Source organism: Excalfactoria chinensis, chromosome 2 (genome assembly GCF_039878825.1).
Source record: "Excalfactoria chinensis isolate bCotChi1 chromosome 2, bCotChi1.hap2, whole genome shotgun sequence".
NCBI lineage: Eukaryota > Metazoa > Chordata > Aves > Galliformes > Phasianidae > Excalfactoria > Excalfactoria chinensis.
In genome coordinates, this window is record NC_092826.1 from 75224169 (window position 1) to 75234155 (window position 9987).

The window sequence follows — 9987 nt, forward strand, 5'->3', positions numbered from 1 at the left end:
TTGGTTGGTTGGTTTTGGTTTTGGGTTGTTGTTTTTTTATTTTTTATTTTTTTTTATTTTTTTTATTTTTTTGTGAACCAGAAGAATTGAAGTGCTGAAGTTCATCATCAAACAATTTGCTTGATTTTTAGTTATCACTGAATTCCATAGCACACATTCTTTTCTATTACCTTGCAACAGATAAATCAATCTCAGATAATGGTATTCTAAAATATACCTGGCAATTTTTTGTTTGTTTGTTTGTTTGTTTTTTGTTTTGTTTTAAGCTTTCAGAACTCAGAACCTTGTATCCTGGCAGCTATTAGGAATGGGAAGGATCATTTCATTGACTGTACTGTGAGAAGGCTGTTCAGGCTCATATGGAGCAAAAAGGTTAGTGGAATGTCAGTTAAATGCTTCAGTGGTCTGTGATAAATCTCCAGTCTAGCTCTTATCACAGCTGATGAATTTAATTTTTAAAAGGTGTTAAACTTGAGTACATTCTCCTACTTTCCCAGGCTGTAGAAGTTATTGAATACACACAAAATGGTAATTTAGGTAATCACAATCTCCTTGCTTTTATATGGAAATTATTATCACGTAGAATTAGTCAGTGAAGAATTCTCAAGTTGTCTCTCTGAAAAATCTAACAGTCATTTTTCTTTGGTTTTAAAGAATGGAATTTTGCAAATACTTTTCCTTTCCTTTCCTTTTTTTTTTTTTTTTTTTTTTTTCCCCCCCTTGTTTTCTTCTTGTTTTCTTATTTATGTTTTTTCTTGTATATTAACATTATTATTTATCTGGTTTTGAGGAACCAGCTCTTTCTTTCCTAGAATCAATTTTATTTCCTTCATATCTTGACAGCTCTCTTGCTTTACAATATTTATTTTCAACAAGAAGAACTCTTAAAATGCTTAGTTTGCTTTTGTCAGAGATCATAACAACAACAAAAATGAATATTAAATAAATGTATCTAGATCCAAAACACTGAAACTAATACTTGGAAGGGGCATTTCTCTAGCATAGCTACAGAAGACTAGACTATAGCTGCTGATTGTGTGAAGACATTGGTTGTTCTAATATATTCACTCAGATCTGGAAAAACAAACAAACAAACAAAAAAAAAAAAAAAACAGTAGTCTTTCTGATTTACTGGTATTTAGCACTTTTGGGGGGTTTGAGGGGTGTGGGGTAGGGGATATGATTATTTAAAAATTGTTCCAGGTTGTTCGTAAGCAGATCATATAAAATATTTTCACTGTTAGTCATTTAAAATGAAGCAAATTAAACTGTTTACTGCATTTTAATTAAAAGATACATCAGTGTATTGGCTCACTGAATAAACAAACTAAGAATAATTCTTGTATGTTCAAATAAGACATTTTCATTTTAATGTTGATTTTTATTTGTCAGAGTCATCAAAAGGAACAAATCCCTGAATATAAACAAATTCATAACATCAGTAATTGTTTGAAAACACTGTACATGATGGATTTGCGTACATTTATTTATTATACATTTTCACCCATATCTACTGTAACTTTCATTCCTGAAGGACTGAATTTTAAAAATCCCTTAAAAATCCACAAAGTGTTATAAAGTTTATTTGCATTTAGTGATGATGAGAGAGTTTAAGTACAAGGAAAATCATGAAAGTATTTCCTGTTCCCATTACACCATGAAAAGGAAATCAACATAACATTGTAAGCTTTGTAAAGTATTGTGTTTGTTTAAATGCCAGCAATAAGTAAGTGATTACTGGAGAATTCTGACAATTACAAAAACAAAAACAAACAAGAAAAAAACAAAAACAAAAAAACAGAAAAAAGTTATAGGGCTACTGTATGATTATTCTAGAACAATTAATGAACTTTTACTACCCTACAAAGATAGTTTCTAGCAATGCAAAGGGTTGAGCACATCTCTAAAATAAATATGACCAAAGACACAGGGTGGGTTGTAGTTGATATTCAGTGTCTGTAAGCTCTATTAATGTCAATGAAATTATGACAAAATTATACAAGCTTGTGATCTCCATAGCCTGATTAAAGGTACATCTAAATTCTCAGTCATCTAGGAATAAAAATTGTAATGGAAGGTTTGCCATCCAAAGAATTTTCTTTCTTGGCCTCTCACTGTTTTCAATAATATGCAGCCCTGATTATGCTCTGAGGTGAGACTGAAACTTACAGTGGGTAACACAGCCAAATATCTACTGACTGATCTACAGGAGTAGTATCTGCTTGGATGAAATGTTTATTTTTGTGTGCTTTAGATATAGCTAAAATGTTCCAAAGTAGTTTATTTCTAATAACATTGAGAAAGCTATGTCTTTATCCTCCCAAAATTTAAATTTTGAAGGTATATTTTTTAGCGTTGCCATGTAAGTGAATATGTGATGGTAAAGTTCATTACTGCAGATTATACAACATAGACTTTAATGAGTTTTGCTGCGTTATAATGAAGCCTTTAGAATGGATGTTTGCATTGCACTATTGATGGCAGGAAATGGAGGACAATAAATTATACCAAAACTAAACTTTAAATTGGCTAAGGAGTTTTAGAGATTCTCATATTTTTAAAAAGTTAAAATGTATGGAAATCCAGTCCTTTATTTCTTACAACTGCCATTAGTCTTTCATGATATTTAAAAAGTTAGGAGACTGAGACTAGAACAGAACAAAATAGAGCTTCATAATGTGTTTCATAAATAAAAAAACAATCTGTGTTTCTTAACTAATTAAGTAGTGAGCATAAAACCAGTGAGACTAAAGATTAAAGAAGAATTTAATGTAAGAATTAAACTTTTATCTTTTATCTGATTTTATCTTCATAAGTAATGTCTGATATATAATCATGTCTTGAGAAGGAAAATGGGCTAATTCTCATAAAATAAAACAAAAAATCTCCAAACTTTTTTACAGATTCATAAAGAACAGACGAAATTCACCAGGGTAATGGTAAACTACTACTTATCAGGGGTGTGATTTAGGCTTACCAGTTCTCTGTCATTTTACTTTTAAATCTCTTCTTAAACTTCTGCAATACCATCAAACACTGCACAATAAGATGGTAAAATGTGAACTGCATAGGTGTTTGTTTTCTTTTTTTTCCTAAACTATTCAAGTGACTTTTGTATACTCACGTACAAATAAAACACATATGTATTCTTTTTCAAGTCAGTGTGGTAGCTCAGGACAGCAAAAAGATAGGTGACATTATGTTGTTTTTTTTCTGTCTTTCTATTAAATTTTAAAGGTTTCTATACAAGTATTAAGAAAGGAAGATACGTGATCAAAATCATCTTTGCTGTCATAACTAGTGTGAATTTGATTGATAATTAAGATCTGTATTTATATATGCATAAATACGAAACTAAATCTGGAAAGAAGATGGTTTATAAATGCCATAGTAACTCAGCTTAAAGTATTACAAAATATAGCAGGAAATAAGTTCTTTTTCTATTCAATATTATCATGTTGTTAAATATGTCTTTGCTGTTTTAACATTATGTCTTAGGCATGGTTATTCAGTCCTATCTTCCACCTATATGGATTGCACTTTGCCCCACAGGACCATTTCCTAATGTCTGCAGAATACAAAATAAATAAATAAATAAATAAATACATGCACATTGCCTAATGAAGCAGTCAATTCAAAGGGATTTCTGAAAGTATGTGTATTGGCTAGTGTAAGAGGCCATGCTTTTTACATTACTGTCTCAAAGTCTGCTGAAATGGACAAGTTCAGGGAAGCCTGGCCAAGGTTCCAGAGACACACAGAAGGACAAGTCCAGGCAAGTCAGAGCCACGGTTCCAGACCCCCTTTGTTTAAGGGTGACGTGACAGATGACAGACAGATGACAGATGGACAAGTCCGGGAGCTACGAAAGGGAGATAAGATACAGATGAATGGCCCTTAAGTGGTCTTTTGTGTGGGCCTATCTCAAGGAAGAGGGCCATCTCCGAGGTATTCACAGGACTCTTACCCAAGCCTTCCAGAAATGTCCCGAAGGCTGGGAAGAAGTAGGATAAAAAGAGCATGGACAAACCATGGCTTTAGTTGAGGTTTTCTGACATCAGATGCCTCTCTTCATGAACAAGGAGGTTGTCTGACATCAGATGCCTCACTACGTGAACGCCTGCATGCTGAAGAAGATGCATGCATGAAGAACTCTTAGGCATCTGGCTTCAGATTCCTCCAACGTCTCCCTACGACGGACACCGGATTCACCTGGGCTTGCTGCTCGAGACTCTGCTCCGTGAGACCTCGCTTCCCGAGACTCTGCTCCGTGAGACCTTGCTTCCTCCCGAGACCCTGCTGCCCTTTCTACCTCCCGCTCTGCGCTGCACCGATCTGCTGCTTGCGGCCTGACCCTCTGCTGCGGCTCTCCCCTGCGCTTGTTCCTCCTGGTCCAACGAAACGACGTGCAACGGGACGCTGCTGCGTTCAGGAGGTGACTTTCCCCGCTTTCCGTAATTCTTGCCTTTTCCACCTTTCCTATCGCCCACTTTCCCTTCCCCATCACCCTAATTTTGGTATCCGCCGCTCTCCCTTCCCCATCCCCTCAGCCATCTATTATTCCCAATAAACTGGTCGGATCAACATTTGAATGCTTCTCTTCTTAATCTCACGCCGAGCATAATTTATCAAAAGAACCTTGCCTCACTCCTTAATTGGAGCGAGACAGCTAGTTATTTTGAAAATCCTACCTGATATATAACTTGCATCAGTAGTTAGCAAAATATCTTTGAATGTTTGTCCCATTTCCTCTTCAGATCTGTATACTCAGCATGGAATTTAAATAAATAATAATGTGTTTCAGGGGTGGTGACCGTACCCAAAAAGGTGATTTTCATGCAGATGGATTAGTTGGAAAATACATTAATTAGTAATTTAAAAAGTATTTTTGGATTCAAAATTCAGACATCTGCATTGTATATGTTGAAATGGAGCTGAATTTAATAATGTGCCTGGATTCTAAAATTTTTTCTGCATGTATTTGAATGGTACTTATTTTATCTGGAGACACATTGCTATCCACTGCAGACACTATGGCTAACTCAATAGTTGCTTTGCCAGCTAAACCTTTTGACATATATCCATGTAGTCAATGTTTGCATGTCATTTAAAGCTGCTTACAGCCAGGGACTATAGGCAGGTGTTGTAAAGATATCTCAGTAGAAAAAAAAATAATAATTGTAAAGTAGTACCCTAACTTGGTTGGAAATATTTGCACTATTAGCTTGTATTTACTACAAAATAATCTTCTACAAGGCTTGTTCCAGTGAGTCAATGCATCATTTGGACATCCAGAAGCATGCCAAATATACCCAGACCTTCAACAGGACTTTACTATGGAATTTACTGTTCATCCAGCCAGAGCTGTAATAAATGGCCAGCAGTGAAAACAGCATATGTTACAGGAAGGTTACTTAGTCTTCAGCTTCAGCACTGCACTGCAGACAATACTGGTGAAGTATGTTAAGGTCAAATGTCTTTCTTAGAGTTGTATTTGAAAATGTTTGTGATGATACAGGTCATAAAGGCATGGCCATACGTCATATGTATAAGTCAGGCATCGTGTCACCCTAATGCAGCATATATACATGACAGGAAATGAAGTGCCAAGATAAGTGTTGCAGCATAAAACAGCTGACAAAACAAGAACTGAAAGTCTTTCCTGTTCTAGTGTGACACTCATATTTGTGCTTTGAACAAGTTTGACTAAACCTCCTAACATTAGAATAAGTACATGTTTCTTAAACTAATGAAGTGGGTGTGTGGTTGTTAATCATCCTTGCTGTTTCCACTGCAAGTAGGACCATGATGACTTATATCTGCAGCTGGCAGTGAAGAAGGTCAGTCTCTCAGAGGTCTGGTAGTCACTGCTCAATTGAAGATATGTCCACGTGTACAGGTGTCTGAATTTCTGCATGTGCAGACATGGTTGGACACTTTTGGTGGTGGTGTTCTATTTTTCTTTCATATAAAGTCTCTCTTGCCAAGAAAATGCTCACTTTTTGATACTACCCTTCCTCTGTTATATCTGCTTTCTTTTTATAATTTTAATGTCAGCCAATAAATTAAATCCTTACTCTTTTTTTTTTTTTCTTAAAATCAATCTGTATTTGAAGAAAGCTTGAAGATTTGACCCATCCATCCCAATCCAACACTCATGAAAATCAAAGAAAAAGCTCCTCATATTGTAAGAAACAAGGTGATACTATTTTGATGTCATGTTTGATGCATACGTAAAAAAAGTATTAAAAAACACAAAACAAATAACAATATATGAAATAGTATATGATAAATTACTTGAAGGTTTTTACAACTACAATTCCTTCACAGATTATTTTAGTGTGTATGTCCTACAAAATAAATGCTGAGCCACTTCCACCAACTAGACCATGAACAGGTACCTCAAAATTGTGTGCAGTCTGTAACAATCAGATTCTCGTTCGTGAAGCATTCACACAACTACACCATGCAGGAATTATTTAACAACTACAACACCTGTGGGAAAGCTATGAGTTACTGGAAAACATCCATCTAAGTACACGTGAGAGAATAAAATCCCTGTTGCTCTCTTCTTCATGTGGTTAACTGTGTAGCTCAACTGAACACACATATGCATGCAACTACTGACAGTGCCATACACTTGTTCTACCACAGTAAAATTCAGCTCTTCTCAGAGAGCCAGTATGCAGATTATTCATTGTATAAACTTCTAGTGGTTTGCAGATATAATATGCAAAATTGCTTTTTTTTCTGCTTCCAAAAAGCTGTTGCTACCTGTGGTGATAGACTCCTCATTTGGAAGGTCAAGTTCTGGTATATCTAATTTTTCATAATTAGAGATAGTCTGCCCATGTTCCAGGCTGAGTGATGTTGTGATTGTGACTGACAAAGAACTTGCCAAGTGTTACTGAGTTGTCACTAGCCCTGTACAATCACCTTGTTAGGCAACAGGGCTTTATGACTTGATCTGGTTTGTACTGGTTGACAAGTCATTGCAGAATTCAACTGATACAATAAATCTGTAAGAAAACACAAATTGTAGAGATACAAAGTTAATCTACCATTAGTATATTATATGTATGTGACATTTCATATGTTTAAATATTTATAAATTTCCACTGAAGTGGAAAGCAGTATAGTTAAATTAATTTATGTGGAGAAACAGTGCAGAAACATTGGTTCTTATATCTATTCACATGTCACTTGATAGCATGAAAGTGGCCCTTGCAAGGTGTGATACATTGCACCAAATGGTTATATACCATTCCCTTTCAACATGGTCCAGCTCAAATAAAACTGCAGCTAAAGTCTGGTATTCAGTGCATTGAATTTTCCAAAATGCTACTTTGGACAACTGTTCTACCTCTTTATATAATGATGATTTACCTCTTGATCTTTGAACTTTGCTGCTATTTGCAGCCAGAAGAAAAACATCAGGGACATCACAGCACTGTGGAATAGACAGGAGAAATCACACCTTTCTTTATGTGTAATTCTGAATATGCAGAAAATGCATTCATGAGATAACAACCGTTTCCTTATTTTCTTCAGTGATCATTGAAGCATTAAAACCATCATAGAATTTTGGTGTGGCTTTCTATTTTTTTAACTAATTCACAGATTCTTATTGTTTAAAGCAAACTATCATCCTTCAACCAACTTCCAGAAGTTTAGGGTTCTACTTGAAAGACTCCTTCCCAAACAGAAACTTGTCCCTGCCTACCCTGTGCTATAAAAGCTGACATTATCAGAGCCTAAGGTTTAATGCTTACAGATGGCAGCTGTTTTATACTGAAGTCTGAAAGCAAAGATGCTTTTAGATCTTATATTGCCTCAAATGTGACCAGGGATAAGGTAGCTTTTAGCCAGGATTTGCATTAATAAAAATTAAAGCTTTAGGATTTTACTTCAAAGGAAAATGTCAATGAAAGCATATCCTCTCTTAGTTGCATTAGTAGCAGAATATTAACATCACTGATGTAAAAGTTTATATAGCTAGAGGCTGCAGTCTCTTTCTCTCAGTAGAGAAAAAATAATTCTTAGACCACATTTAGAAAATGTGGCACAGAAATGAGGAGTGTCTTTTTTCAGGAGCAGTAAGCATGCAGAACACATTCATTTTCAAATTGGGACATATATTATTAAAAAGGTAAATTTTTAATGTATGAATTCTAGACGGGCATAGAAATAAATATAGTAATCACTATACGATAGCTTTTGCAAGCTCTACTGGTGCTAAGTATTATTTTATGCTACAAATGCAGTCATTGATTTCAGCAAAACATCTCTACAGTGTAAGCTGCTGCTTGAGGGACAGAAAAATCCATCTGTGTGAAGTATAACTTATCAAATACAATTACACAGTAAAATGGATTATTTCATTGACGCTAGTCCACAGGAACATCCGATTTGCAAATACCAAAGAGATTTTTGAATGCGGAGAGTCCTTTTCTGTTGAGAATAGGAAAAATGTATGGCCAGTTTTTTAGAACAAAGCAAAGTGAGAACAGATATGTATTTGTTTTCCTACCATCCGAAGTGATTAAGGGATTTTAATTCCTTCTCTGTAAGTAATATAAGTCAATAGAAATACTATTCACTTATTCAGTGGGAAGTATATTAAAATAATTCTCAGCCAAGAATTGCTGAAACATTAAAAGCTTTAATTAGTCTTCTCAAATCTTGAAAAATGTTATAAAAAAACATGATCTTTTATAAGTGTCATTTGGAGATTCTATAAGTGATCTGAAGTTCTTCAGCTTTACTCTTGCTTTAACTCAGTGCCAGCAACTTGTCCCTGAATATGAACTCAGATTCTTAGCTATTACCTGGTGTCAAGTTTTAGTACTTGATGAATGTACGTCAGGTGAATTTATATTTATATACTGCACTGAGTGAGGTTAATACTAATGTAAGCAGTCATCTTAATTGTTTCCTTAGTTTTTTGAAGGTGATAAGAAGATGCCTGGTCTAGGGATCTGAAAACTAACTTTCTCTAAGGAAGCAAAAAATGTTGCTCACTCTCTCTAGATTTCTCACATAACTAGTTTCATCATCAGTCTGCATGGAAAATGTAGAATAAAAATCAGTTTCTCTTGAGCTCCCTCCTAACTAGCAAAAGGGGATGGCTTCAAATTATGCCATGAGAGGTTCAAGTTGGATATTAGAGACACTGTCTTCTCCAAAAACACAGTTAGGATCTGGAAAGGACTGCCCAGGGAGGTGATTGACTCATCACCCCTGGTGGTGTTCAAGAAAAAATTAAGCTGTGCTAAGGAAGATAATCTAGTGGGGAAATATGGCTGGTAGGTGGACAGTTGGACTAGCTGATCTTCGAGTTCTTTTCTAAACTCAGTGGTTCTGTGATTCTATGATAAGAAAGAATAGTTTTTTTACAACAGATCTTTTGACCAAAGGAAACTTGGAAGGCTACTGTAGCCAAATTAGTATCCCACTTTCTGTGATAATGGTAGATCTTTCTACATGAATCCTGTAGATTTATAAAATGTTTGAAGGTGTTTTTATGAATCTTTAGTGGAAGAGTAGTCACTGTAGAGAGTACAAGTTGTTATTCAGTAGAATGTGGAATACAAAATTATGGCACTTAAAAAATTACTGATATTTTCATGAATACTAGCATACATTGAAATATTCCTAATTACAAATATCACTCATCAAGAGTAGCATATTGAAGTCAAAATTTTTGTGTCAAGCACATTTCTACCTTTTCTTTCACTTTTGAGCTAGGATTATTTTTTCTTACTGCAAATAATGCTGGACTTGAAATAGTTTAAATTGAAATTAATATGCAGTGATATAATAAAATGTGTCTTTATTCAAAAGCTTCAGAAGAGCAAAGACACTGTAGAATTAAACTTTGCCTTACAGAATTAGATATATTGTCTGTCATGGCAGGTATGTCATGTATTATGTGGGAGATACTGGATCAAATAAATTATTACATCAAATAAATCATCTCATAAAGCA